At 45.9% G+C, this 13,820-nt stretch overlaps 1 protein-coding gene across 1 annotated transcript in view; it reads right to left on the bottom strand.

Moving 5' to 3' along the window:
• Window positions 1–8,056, bottom strand: part of NCK2 (NCK adaptor protein 2) — an 87,598-nt gene extending 79,542 nt beyond the window's left edge. The window contains exon 1 of the mRNA XM_075136185.1: window positions 7,767–8,056. The gene's annotated coding sequence lies outside the window, so the exon portion shown is untranslated. The remainder of the gene's footprint in view (window positions 1–7,766) is intronic.
• Between the last annotated feature and the right edge of the window lie 5,764 nt (window positions 8,057–13,820).

Genomic DNA, 13,820 nt, shown 5'->3' with positions numbered 1-13,820 from the left:
CAAAAAACAAATATTTCGGCAAAGTCAAGATGTTACATCTTCCTAACGTTCCAGAGAGGCGAAAGGAATATCTGAACATAAACATCCAGGATCTCTTGTCAGCAAAACCAGAAAAGATCCTAAAGGAATACAACCATCAGTATTACAAGACAGGACTAACGGCAGTAGACACACATTGCCGCAATAACAACATTACACAGACTTTAATAGTTTTCTGTCATAGGAGGTCTATAACATTTCAGTTCATTACGATTCCCCATGCATCCCTTAAGAGCCTCAGAGCTCATAAAAATGATGTGTCATATTTTGATACTTGTGCTAAACACGAGCTTTATTATTACCCGTGTTTAAACCCAATACAATCTACACAGTCCTTACTGAGATATCTGATTAAATTTCTAATATTCATGAACTAGAATTTTAATATTGAATGCTCAAAATGATTTAAGACTTTTGATGTAACAGAACATAAGTCATTCAGTGTCAAGTGGAAGGCAGAAACTTTATTATAGCATTAATTATTTTGGATATTAGCATTAATTTCTTTCTCTCTTTGAATTAAATGGAATTCAAAACAGTGTGAATTTATGAATAGTCCACAATATAATTATTTCTATATTATCCCTGAAGCACTTGCAGAAAGACTGCCTACAGACCTGAAAATGTAAAGGAAGGAGATTGATCATCAATTTTTCTTTTATTCTTTTTTCTGAAAGACAGGAAAGGTGAAGCTCAATATGTTTATACTCTAAATGGCTTACACTCTTTTTGATGTAAAAATATACATCTTTATACCTATAAAGGTCATCTACATATTTTTGTATTCAACATGCAATGATTAAAGGGAAACACATTTAAGCAAGATATACCGTAGCCAATTTCTTTTACGGCTGGAACAAAAACATTCTTAATTAAAACCACAAAGCTGCAAAAATAGCAGGGACTTCACAAAATTTCAATATTCACTGGGAAAAACGCTATGTCTTAACTTACATTTCCAAAGTTACTACATCCACAGGATTTCAATGAGTTCTGGTAGGAAGAACTAATTAAAGATACAAACATGGTACCTTTTTTCCAGCAGCTAAATGGTACCAATTTTTAATTCACATATGTTAAAGGTATAGCCAGACAGTATTGCTATTAAAAATAATTCACAACTCAAAATAAATAAATAAATACAACACTACTCATGTAAAACTGCTCTTTGCAGGTCATCTGAGTGAGAGTTACCAGAGCACTAAATACTGACAGACCGTAACCCAGCGTAACATTCCCGTACAAAACACGCGAAAATCAGTATTTACAGCTTTTTATCCAACTTTTCAAGACTTCTGCAGTCTGGTTAAACCAGAAACAGCTGTCCAACTGAAACTGCAACTTCACGAATAAACAACAGCCAAGGCTAAAAATAAGCCAAACAAACCATCTGTGCCATTGCCCCGTTTGCAGCCCATCCATACAGGTGTCGCCTCCCATCCCTGCCCTCCGCAGCAGAACTAACGTGGGGCATTTGTATCATCACTGACTGACAGCACTAACACAAAATGAAAATTCATTGAATAAAGTTCCCACTTCTGACCTAAAAAATACTCAACACTTGTTCTTCTGGTTTTGTTGAAGTTCTTACTAAAAACACTGAAAGAATCTGAACCATACACATCTTTAAAGTGACTGGATGAAGTCCAACTACCTCTTTTTTTTTTCCTTCTGCTAATCTAGCAAACAAACTTTCAATCTAAAATTACCAATTATTTTTTCAACAAATGCTAAATCTATTTAAAACAAAACAAACAAAAACCCAAAGGGCACTTGTTTTTCCACCTGAACTCAAAACCAAGAAAAAGCCTACAGTGAGTTTTGCTAAGCCAGGTGGCAACGTGCATTTGCAGTAGCCCAAGTATCCTGCGGTGGAATCCAGAATCCTTGACATGTCATCATTCAAGATCTGTCAAATTTGATAACACTCAGTGTGTGTCTGGAGGGACACCATCCATTCAGGGAAATGAACGCATGATTTGTTGTCATGACAGCTATCAAAATTCAGCCCGAGAACATATCATACAGCCATGTATCTCTCCTTCTGCATTAAAAGGTTGAAAAATACTTTACTTGTCATCACCCAACGCGTCATTAGGATGCCAACTAAGAGGTCAACTCCCTTGGAACAGCGGTAGCCCAGGATGGCACTGGGAGCCAAGTCCGACACACAACGGATGTGGGAGAAAACAAGTGTGATGAATACGCTGCTATTGTGAGAACAGGAAGGAAAAACCTTGCAGCCATGCTATGCTGAGGGTGTTCCTATTGCATTAAAACCAAGAGGTCAGTCCGATCGATGCTTGGGACTCCTCTCCTTCAGTATCGGTGCCAGGGTTTGCTGAACAGGAGGCTTAATTTATTGTTGTTCCTTGAAATGTTTTGTTAGTCCAGAATGCCCTGAAGAAATTCAGAGTAATACACCGATTTAACTCCCCATATGTAGAGTGACTTTTAACAGGATTTAATGTTCCTCTTGTCTCCTAAACCTGTGAAGGGACTACTCATGAACTGCTTTATTCTACTATATAGCTAACTAAAAACTTAATTGGTATACAACAAGGATTATTTCAGCCAACTTAAATTTGACAAGAAGGTCGAGTTAGAAAATCCCAATATATTTAATTTATAGTTTGTATGCTTAATGAACATCACCATTCCTTTCTAAAACTTCCCACCCTGCAAGGATCTATTCTCATTTTGAAGGAAAGGTTCTAAAATAGTGTTTAATGACTTTTTAAAAATAATGTAAATAAGGACAATATAGTTAAATCAGAAGAGAAATGGACTGATTTTTTTAAACAGCTTAGTTTTCTTAAAAATAAAAAGCATAATTTTTTTTCAAATGCTGCACTGCTAGCAGAACCCAGAATCTCACCCCAGCATGAGCAGAAAGCACCTGCTTTCACTAACCCTCTTCCCATTCTCCTGCAGGGTCTGACAGCTCCTCTGTATTTGCATAGAGCTGGATCCAGTGTAACTTGTAGGGAAAGACAGCCGAGAGATGGCACTCAGCTAAAAGCAGCTTCTCACACCGTAGGAGGACGTGACCCAGTTCACCTGCGTCAGGAAGAGCGTCCGCAGCCTCTAGCCTCTCGCTAAACTTCAGTATCCTCTTTCACACCTCTGTCACTTCTCCTTATTACGGCCCTCACAAATACTCTGATCATTTCTAGAACTCAGAAACTTTAAATGGCTCAGAAGACTAAAATCTGCCTTTCTATCAAAGAAGTAATAATCTGAAGGCCTGTTCATTTATTTTTGGTTATTGACCCATTTCAGCTAAACAGCCCAGCCCTGGCACAGCAAACGCTAACCACTTCCAAGGACCACACGGCAGACACCTGCTGAAGCGACAGAAGAAGAAAGCGACCTATCTATCAAAACAGCACAACCTGCTGAAACATAACAGTAATGAGTTACCATCTAACTATAATTTTGTTTTTTTAATTAAAAATCTTCTTGGAAACAAAGTTTATATTTCATTTGCTTAAAAAAAAAAAACAAAAAAAAAAAACAAACAAACAAAAAAGAGGTTGCCTGAGAAGGTTACTACCTGATTTTGTAAACATACTAAATATACCAGGTTTTGTCTAATTAAGTTTCAGCTATACTCTGTGGTGTATCTCACTACCTGTTTTCACATCTATTTCTATACTCTGCAGACAATAACTTAGATGAGTTGAGGAAAACTGGATCAGGTTTCTTCAGCCTAGATCAAAAACATACCTGTATTGCATTTTATTTTGCATCTGTATTTTGTCGTGTTTGTAAGAGAGAAACAGCGTTTTTGAGAATTCACGTATCTACCAAGAGTCCCAACATGTTCACCCCACTGTCTGCTTCACAGAATAATCAATATTAGTTACATGTCACCATATTAATACTTGTTAATGAGATCAGGACCAAAACCAGCACAACAGACCTACAGAGGAAAAAAGCCTCTAAGCCACAAAGTTTGTTTCTACGACTTTGAACAAATACTGGCTATACCAGCATGTCTGAGCTTCCACTCTAACAGGATGTTTTTCTCAGCACGAGTATTTCTAAAACTTTATTGACATCGGGTTATTGTGCATAGCTGCAGTAATTGAAAATGCAACGGATTGCTATTCTCTAATCAAGATTTATTCCTCTGCACCTGAATTCTTAAAAGTTACAATACTCTGTTAAAGCTTAAAAACTATACACTGACAGGCCACCTCACTGCACACAAGGTTATTTATGCTGGTTTTAAAATAAAAACTCACTTCATTAACGGTGAGAAACAAATTCATTTGTTGTCTCACATATATTTAATGGAATATAAAAAAAATATTTCATATTTCAATGCACTTCCAATTTACTCATTTCATTAGCATTTATGAAACAATTAAGAATCCTTATGATGGGAAAAAAAGATTACTCCAAGAAAAAAAACAACTTAACACTTGAAAGAATTACTTTACCCACCACTGAACAGAGCAACGGTTTAATTGGGCAGAACACTGACGACTACGTTATTATGAGGAAACTAATGCGCCTAATTGAATCTGCAAGAAAAATTTAAATAGAACTACCCAAAACAGAAATGGGCTTAGGATACCTGGGCCAACATTCATAAATTTGCAAAGCAAAATAAACAGAGAAGTCATTTTTCAAAGGGTGTAAGTCATCAGGGTCTCACGTAGTACATTTTTCAGAAGACTGGACAATGGTGCACTGGTTAAATGAATAGTGCAGGCCTCACTTACATGCTTTAGGAGGAAGAAACAACACTACTTCCCCCATTACAAACACCATCCCAGTACTCTCTGAAAGTCTTCCAGTCCAGGAACTAATAAGGATTCTTGACTTCCACTCTGTGGAAACTATTGTTCTGCAACATTTCTGTATACCTAGTAAATACAAGGATAAAGCGTATTGCCTTTAAGTTTATTATTTTGGTAGAAGTAGAAAGCAGCTTTCCTGCAGAGCGCCTCAACTCTCTGCCTCTTCAAGACGCCAGATGACCTACTTCAGGGGAGCAGGGTGTCCAGCAATGAGCGCCCAGCACCTTACACCAGGTCCGACTAAACTAACCCAAACACGGTAGCATCTGGCTTCACAGACAGTTTTCAGCTATCTAAAAACTCCTTCAAAAATCTATAATAATTCCCCACCAGCAATCTTCCTTCCCCAAAACACAGAGCGGGGGGTGGGGGGGAATACCCACGGCTTAGAAACCATCAGTCCCTCAATGCAAACAGGAAATACTTTCTAGAACATACGCTTTGGATTCAAAGATGCCTTGGTTTTGATTTCAAACCTGCAGCAAGTAAATTGATACAGCACCTGTCTCCATGAGTCTGGAAGCAGCTTTTATGCTCAAGGAGCATGAAAAACACAGATACTCCGGGTAGTTTTGCTGCTGCTCAAGACCATGACCAGCAAACAAAGCTTATCTGGGCATCACTTTTTGAGTTGCTACTGTTACAGTTTCTACCGAGGAAAGCCATGAGCACCGCACAGGAGTACCGTACCAATAAGGTAGCAACACAAGGTACAAAAAACAAAGGCTGGAAAAGAAGCAGACGCCGCTGACCTTGTCCCTCTTCTTTAGCAGACAGAAGATGCAAGGTGACACATAAGAGAGCAAATACCTTTCCCTACGCTCCCACACAGCTAGCCAGAAAACTACAGGAGAAAAGAGAGCAAGGGGAGATAAGAAGTTTCCTTTCCACTGCACTAACAAGCTAAAGGCTGAATTTTTTAATTTATCATATATCGAGTAGCAAGTATGTAATAAAAAGGACTATGCAGACAATCAAGGACTAACTCTGCTATTGGTTTTGGAAAAATATGGCAAAAGAGATTTTGTGTATCATTATATCACAACAGCAATCAGAAATGTCATCTGGTAGAAATGAAAGGCCAATACAACAGCTAATGTTGCAATGACAGAACGACAGCAATAAGAGCTAACATCATAACGAGTCTGTATCTGTTTCATGGCCTATATAAAAATATTTGCTAATTACAGTCTTGATCTTCCTGGTACAGGTGCCGTCTATCTCTACATTTATTCACTGCTCCCAAAAGTGACATCTTCTGTCAAAGTCTCAAGAAGCAAGCCAGTTATGAAGACAAAGCGATCTGCGTAACTGCTTAAAGTGACTTGGGTCAGAATGAGGATTTCAATTTCCGGAGTTGTGAAATCAGTATTTCTAAGAAGCAACAGCATTATACTTCAGAAGTTATAATCCTAAAAACGAAAATACAGTACTATTAACATCATCTACATGGTGCTGACTGTTTCAGATTCCTAAAAAGCAGTGGCAAAACAAGTACTTTCAAACAGAAATTCTTCATAAGGTCCTATCCAGTGAGCCCTTTCAAATTCCTCCATATTAAATTACCAGTCCAAACTCTCAAATGATACAAACCACGCGTGGTTAGGCCATGAAGATTTGTTTTTACAAAGGGCACTACCACGTTTCATGAAAGAGAAGTCTAATTCTCCTACGTCGAGCCGCTACAACAGTAGCAGTATGTTCCTCAGAAACAAATATTGCTTCACAGCAAGGGGAAGAAATGCAGTTCAACTAAAGAACGCTTTAAATTCTTGCCGAGGTTCAGTCAGCATTCAAGTTTTAAAGTAACAAAGGAACAAGACAGTTCTGAGTTAAATGCTACATGGAATCCACGGAATAACCCTGATACATGCAGAGAGCCACATGCACTGTAAAAAAAAACACAGTGGGAGATGTTAACGTAGGAACTAGAGTCGAGAGGCACTCACGATTAGCCAGTCGCAGGTCAGACCCGAATTACAAACCTGAAACCCGATCCGACAACTTTATCTGAGATGGGCCATGGTGCCCAGCCTGCCAGCAAGGGGTATCTGTTAGTGTGGGCACATTTTTAATTAAAAACGGGATGAAAAGCCTTATAAACTTCAGTAATTTTCCTCCCGAAACACCCAGGGATGCGCTTTACTGAGCAGTCAGTACACGAGGTATAATTGTACTTTTTTTTTTTGGGGGGGGGGGGTTTTTTTTTAAGCTTTACGTCCTTTACCTACATTGGCATCGACCGGGAGCAGACTGCACCGCGCTCCTCATGAACACCCCCGGCTTCAGCACGAGTAAGTCGAAAGTCGGGAACGGGAAGACAGAACAAGACAGAAGGGGGCCCGGGAGGCCGTACCCTCGGCCGCAGCCCGGTGTGACCGCCCGCCGGTGCCCAGCGCGGGGCGGCGGCGCTCCCGCCCGGGAAACTTTCCGGTTGCGCCGCGCTCCGGCCGGGAGGCGCTGCCCGCCTTCCACCGCCGACGGGCCCGCCGGCTACGCCGCCTCCATTCGCCCGACGGGCCGGGCCGGGCCAGGCGCGGAGCCCCGCGGGGGGGTGAAGGGGGTGTCCCGGCCCGCCGTTGCCCCCCGGGAGGGCGGCGGGTGGCACGAAGCGTCGGCTGTCACGCACATGTACACACACTCACAAGCAGCAACTCGGGAGGATGAGGAGGAGCCGCCCCCGGCCCCCCCTCCCGCAGCTGGACGTGGCACACAAACACCTCCCCGGCCCCCCGTGCCGCCCCCGGCAGGTACCGGCCCCCCCCCCGGGGCGGCGACGGGGCCTCCCCAGCCCAGGTGACACCCGCCCCTCCCCCCGCTCCCGGCGGCCCTTCCCCCCCGCGGCCGCCACAAGTTTACGGCGGGCCCCGGCCCCCGCCCCGGCCCCATCCCCGTCCCGCCCGCGGCCGCGCTTACCTCCGGCCGGCCGGCGAGGAGCGGGGCGGGCGGCGGCGGCGGCGGCGGGGAGGCTCCCAGCCCAGGCGGGCTCCGCTTCTTTGTCTCCTCGGCGGCGGCGCCCGCTCGCTCCCCCCTCCGCTTCCCTCTGCCCTTCCCCGGGCGGATGCGGGCCGCGTCCTCCGAGAGGGGCCGGCTGGCTGGCTGGCTCCCCCCTTCCCCTTCCTCCTTCTCCCGCTCCGCTCCGCGCCGGACGCGTCCAAGGCCCCGGCCCTCGGCGGCGGCGCCTCCGCTCCCTACCTCCCCTCAGCCTGCTGCGCCCGGCGGCGGCGGCGGCCCCTCCCCCGCCAACCGCCCGCCCCCCCCCGGCACAGGCACAGCCCCCGCCCCCGCCCTGCCCTTCCTGCCGCTGCCGCTGCCGGGATCGCGCGGGAGGAGCTCCCCGGACTCCCCCTCGCCCGCCGGGAGGGCCGCCGCTCCCCCCGCCCCAGCGCAGGAAGGCCGGGCCGGGCGGCTCCCTCCCCTCTGCGCCGCCGGGGCTGCGGACCGGGACCGGGGGGCGGGGCGAGGGGGGCCCTGCCCGGCGGGAGCGCCCTGACACCCCCCGCCCCACACCCGCCCGCCTCGAGCCCCGGGAGACGCGGCACTCCCGGTGAAGCTCCCCCGCGGGGAGCGGAAGCGCCTGGGCAAAGTACTGGCGAGCGCTTAAAGAAACCGGGATGGGCGGGCGGGGGGCGCGCACTTCGGGGCCGGGCCGGGGGAAGAGCCCCGGAGCGGGGAGCGGGCGCGCCCCGGCGGTGCGACGGGCCGGGGGCACCGAGCAGCCGCCGCCGGTGAACTTCCAGCCATGGCATCAGGGCGCCTCCGCCGCCCATTGGCCGCGGGCCGTGACGTCACGCCGGGGCGCGCGGGGCGGCCGAGGCCCCAGCCCCGCAGCGGCGGTCGGGCCGGGCTGTTCCCGTTCGGCCCCGGCCCCGGCCCCGGCCTCTCTCCGTCTCTCCTCTCCCCTTGCGCCCCGGGGCAAAGTCTCAGCCTCAGCGCCGCGCATATTAACCGGGTTGGGCGGTAATTTTAATTACCGGGGCTGGGTATGTACCTGCCCAGGTGGCGCTCCCTCAGGAGAGGGCGCCGGGCACGGCAACCACCCCGCGCCGCCCTTTTCTTCCAACGTTGAGCCCCGTCCCCGGGTGCGTGGCTGGTCCGGGCCGCCCCCTGCGCCCCTCCGCTCGTGGGAAAGGCGGGCTTCCCCACAAGTGGTTGAAGAGGGCGGGCAGGAGGCCCCCGCGGAGGCCGGGGTCTCTCGTGGGAAGGGCCAACCTGGCGGCCTGCCGCCGGCCACGGCCAGTCACGGTCCCCATCGGCCCCGGTGCCTTCCCCGGGGCACAGTCCCTCGGCGGGAGTGAGCATCCCGGGGCTGTGGGGGAACGGAAAGGTCGTCCCTCCGGAGTAACCCGGAGAGTTCCGAGTAAAAACCTGTGCTGCGGGGGGAAGCCACTCTGAAACCTTGCAAAACCATTAACCCTTCCCAACATGGCGGCTTCCAAAGAGAGGAGGCTGGCGCGGTACCCATACTGGTTCAGTCTCTCCTGGGGACACGTTTCCCGGCTTAGGAGGCAAGGCTGCGCAACACCACCTTTTCCAAATCCGCGATAAAGTCAGCAGCCCCGCTGTCTTGTTTTCCCTGACCAAGCTAAAAGTAGCAGGGAAAACCTTGGACAAAGATTTTCAACTCTTCAAATACAGTAATTAAAAAATGCATTCTTTCGCATCTTTCCATGCACCTCCTTGAAATAGTTTAGAAATCCTCGAATAACTCCCTCTTCCCCTTGTTAACTTTTACTAATTCTCGCAGCATTTAACTGATGGTTTGGGAAGCCCCAAGCACCTTTCACGTGCCCGTGAGATAAACCTGAAAGGAAAACATGGCCTCTTCTTTCTTCCAAGAAAGACTTTGCAGGCACCTCGGGAAGGAACAGAAAGCCCCCTTCCTTTCCAGGCTTTCCATGCATGCATTGTACTTCGATTCAGAGAGGTGTTAATCTTCCTTCTGAAACAATAATTTGAGCATGATTTTTTAGAGCTGGAAAATATTTGGGGTGCCTGCTGCCTCCGCCTCACCGTGTGGTCAGGCCTCGCTCCAGCCTGCAGCAGCTTAGGCTGAATTTAAATGGGATCGGTCGTCCAAGGACTTTCAGATGTAAGTCTCTGTCGTTCCTGGAACAAAATGCACGGTGGGAGCAATAAAGGAGAGGTGAACTACCCCTCCTCCCCTTTGCATTTCTAATACACAGTTAGGTTTCAGTCTCAGTTTTGTCCCTTCTTACCACACCCTTGCTAATGCCATCCTACAAGAAACCTTCCACTTTGTTGTTTTCCCTACAGCACCGTTGAGTTGAGGATGTCCAGGGGAAGGTGACATGACCCCGCAGAGTGTCCAGGCTAAATTAGACCTCCAAAAGTGTTCAGCACCATAAGATGCCGAGTGGGCAGTAGATCTCAAAGCTTTCCAGGTATCTGAAAAAAATGATAAAGCACACCTAGCCTTAGCAGATTAACGCTAATAGGATTTACGGACGAAGAATGTTTTAAGGAGGGATTTGGATGAATATATTGTCTTCAGGCAAAGGACTAATTTAAGGACTCTGAAGCACACTGTTGTTAAATATATTTAATTACATTAAGAAACGATCCATTAAAGCTGGTTTTTCCAAACCGTGGCTTATGACGAACAGAAGACACTGTTGAAAGGGTTTGCAAGGGTATGTTGAAGGGTGTTTTAACTGTCTGTCTGCTGAATGGATCCTTATGTTTCACCAGCAAAAAAGACCAAGATGTTGCCCTGAGCAGTATTTCAAAACATTGAGCCTGCTGAAATATTAATGTACGCTGTTTGAAATGTCATAATTAGCTGTTATCTCTGGAATAACTGTTATTAAGACGAGCTGGCTGCTTGTGATTTGAGTGAGAATTACATTCTAAATATGAGAAGATGATAAATTTGGGAGAATCTGCACAGAAGTGAAAGCATTACATGATGTGGCGGGCACACTATTTTGTATAAAGAAAGTAAATATGCAAAGCATGCAATTTTGCATATGCATAAGAGCGGTGCAGTCCTTAGAAAATATATTCACAGGAGAAAAGAGCATGAGTATTTCTCCCAGCCTAAGGCTGTAACTGTATAGTGAAAATAAAAGAAAAAATGGTTAAGCAGTAGAAAGATGCCTCTTCGTCTTTGGTAAAGAAACAGCCTGCCTCATGCTGCTGCTTCGAGGAGGGTTACATGCAAACAGCAAACCCAGAGGCTGTGTGATGGACTTATTTCGCAATTACGTCAATTCGCCTTGAAATTTGTATCTTGCACAAGAGGCTAAAAAGTCATATTGTGTCTTTTGGCTTGTATTTCTTTATTTTTCTTATGACTACCCATTCTCTGTTCCCTATGCGATGCTGCTTGTGTTTTAGCACCCGCCCGGCCGAGCGGTGGCTTCCTCAGAACGGGCACGCACGCGTAATCTCTGCCACAGATCCCAGTTGTACAGGTCCAAACCACGCTAATGTATCTACACCCCATTGTGGCGAGGACAGGACTGCCACCTCCCAGATGGGCTCCTTCCACCTTCTGTGCAAATACCTTTATCTTTTTCCAGGTGCATGAGGTTTTCTCACCAGCTGTTCTATCTAGAGTGTGAGCTAATACCTGCTTGCGTTAGGCCAGTGGGAGACATCTTAGCAGGGACTTGAGAAGTAAGGACTGGAAAGTTGTTTGAAAATCTGGAAAATGGTGTTGTCCAGTTCAGAGGTGGACAGCAAAGGCATTTGGTCTCTCTGTGTTAGTTCATGGAAGAGAAAATATATCTAAATCGAATTTAACCTGTTTTAAAAATCGCTACTCCTGCTTTTAAAACTGTCTTTTAAAGGCATTGATATTGTAATAAAATTCATTTATACATGTGGGGTTGTAATACTGGGTAATAATAATTACTGGTTGTAATAACAGATGGAGAGAGAAGGAAACACTGGGTACTCTGGAAAAAACAAGGTGGTTTTTAATTCTCTCTAATCTGAAAAAATGTTGATTTTAATAACACTTTTCAGAAAACTTCCCAGCTTACGATTCAGTTAATATAAAAATGTTGAAAGCAATGTCAATGTCTTTTCTCTCAAAAAAAATCTCCTTCTTAAAGGGTTTACATCACTACATATCATCTAGTTTCTGCTTAAAGCATATGCTTGATTCCCATGTAGATGAAGGGGAATTACATGACTGCTACCAGGGGAGAATAGATCCCAAATACTCAATTAGTTACTGCTGAGTCACTTAAGTATATTTGCACAATGATTCTAATTCAGCCTGACGGTAACGCAGCTGCTTTTCTCACTTGCTGCATGGCTGCTGCATCTTCAATGACATTTACGAAAAACGTTGAGGGGGAAGAACGTGTCCTTAGAGCACAAAATACATCCAAATTCTTCTCTTCAATGGACCAAAGCTACCCAAAGGTGCTATAAAACTGCAAGCTAAATCTATCAGTAGATCGCATTTTATTATGACAAATTCTATCGTTATCTTTTGTAGACAGTTGCTAAGATTCAAAGTATTTATGTAAGGAAAACAAACCGGTGTTTTGGGCTTTGGAAATGTCAGGGCCCTTGATTCTCCTGTTTATTTAAAAGTGAAAGTGTGCTGAGGGACATCTTTTGAACTCTATTCAAAGGTTAAACCTGATCTTTCATACAGTTTTGAAATTCAAAATATTGCTGCTAAATGGCTTGACTCTGCAGCGTAATCTCCATTTTGCATTTAAATACCAAATTCTGTCCAGAGCTGTTGTGCACACCGCAGAGACCCAGGCATTGCATCTTCCAGCCATGAGGTGCAGCCGTCTCAAGGGAGGAGCACAACTCCCTGACATGTCGCAGGGCCGTGCAAGAGTTCAGAGCCAGTGGTGCAGAATATAGCGTCCCACTGCCAAGGTAGGGTATGTCGGCAAAATGTAATTACTCACTGGACTTTGTTCAGGACTGCAAGCTGATACTCCCCTCTCATGGGGAAAAATATTCAGGGAGAGGCAACAGAAGAGAAACAGTGGACGTTCTCTCTTACTTGGAGATCCAGTAGGCTGCATGACCAGTTTATGGATTGCATAAGCCCAGAGACCAGCACTTTCTTTGCTTGGAAGGAGCATTTTTCAAGTGTATGTAGTTGTTTATCCCTACTGATGGAGGAAAGCTCAAGCCAGTGGGCCCTCAACCTGGTCAAGCTCCATGGCAGCTTCCTTGGAGACCCACCAGCCGCAACCTTGCAGCATCTGTGTGCATGGGCAGGGCTTCTTCTCTGGCCCATCCCAGCTTGGCGTGGCAGCCATGGTCTGGGGAGGTAGGCAAAGAGACTTGCTGCAGATCGACAGTTACATTGGTGGATCCTGTCAACCCAAGACCTTGGGCAAACGGAGCAGAGGGATGGGGGTGCTGATTAGGGCCAAGAGGTTGGAAAAGCAGTGCAGGCTGTGAGTGAAGGCAATGCAACAATCCTGTAACGTGACACCGACTTGGGTTTAAGTTCCTACTCAGCTCTGTACTGTGTGTCTACAGTCTTAATTACCAACTTCATACGTGAGAGGTGACTTCACCCTTAAGAGCTCTAGCTGGTGCCAGAGTTTCACAAGCTAACAACACTGTAGTTGACTGCAGAGAAGGAAACATGCTCTTTATTAGCCTTCCCATTTCTTTCATAATAACTGATGACTAATCATAGGCCCTGCTTTTGTAAACTGTATTGCCAATCATTATAGTGTTGTCATTGTTATACAAAATATTTGGTATATCTCAGAGCACTGATTCCAAGAAGCATAAGGCTATACGAGAAGCTCAACCTTCAAACAATGTTTTCATCCTTCATGACTGCCAGGGGAAGTCTGGAAGCCTGATCCCTGTGAATTTAGAAACCTGTAGGTAAAAGAAAAATCAATGTGCTTTTAAATCAGGATTTTACATTAGTTTCACGATTGGTGTCCTGATTGAATTTTTGAATGTTTGAGATTGGCGATTCTGAATTAGGTCAGATACTGTAAG

The sequence above is a fragment of the Calonectris borealis genome, chromosome 1 (assembly GCF_964195595.1).
Source record: "Calonectris borealis chromosome 1, bCalBor7.hap1.2, whole genome shotgun sequence".
NCBI lineage: Eukaryota > Metazoa > Chordata > Aves > Procellariiformes > Procellariidae > Calonectris > Calonectris borealis.
The sequence above is the reverse complement of the archived record's forward strand: the minus strand, read 5'-3'. Positions and strand labels throughout refer to the sequence as shown.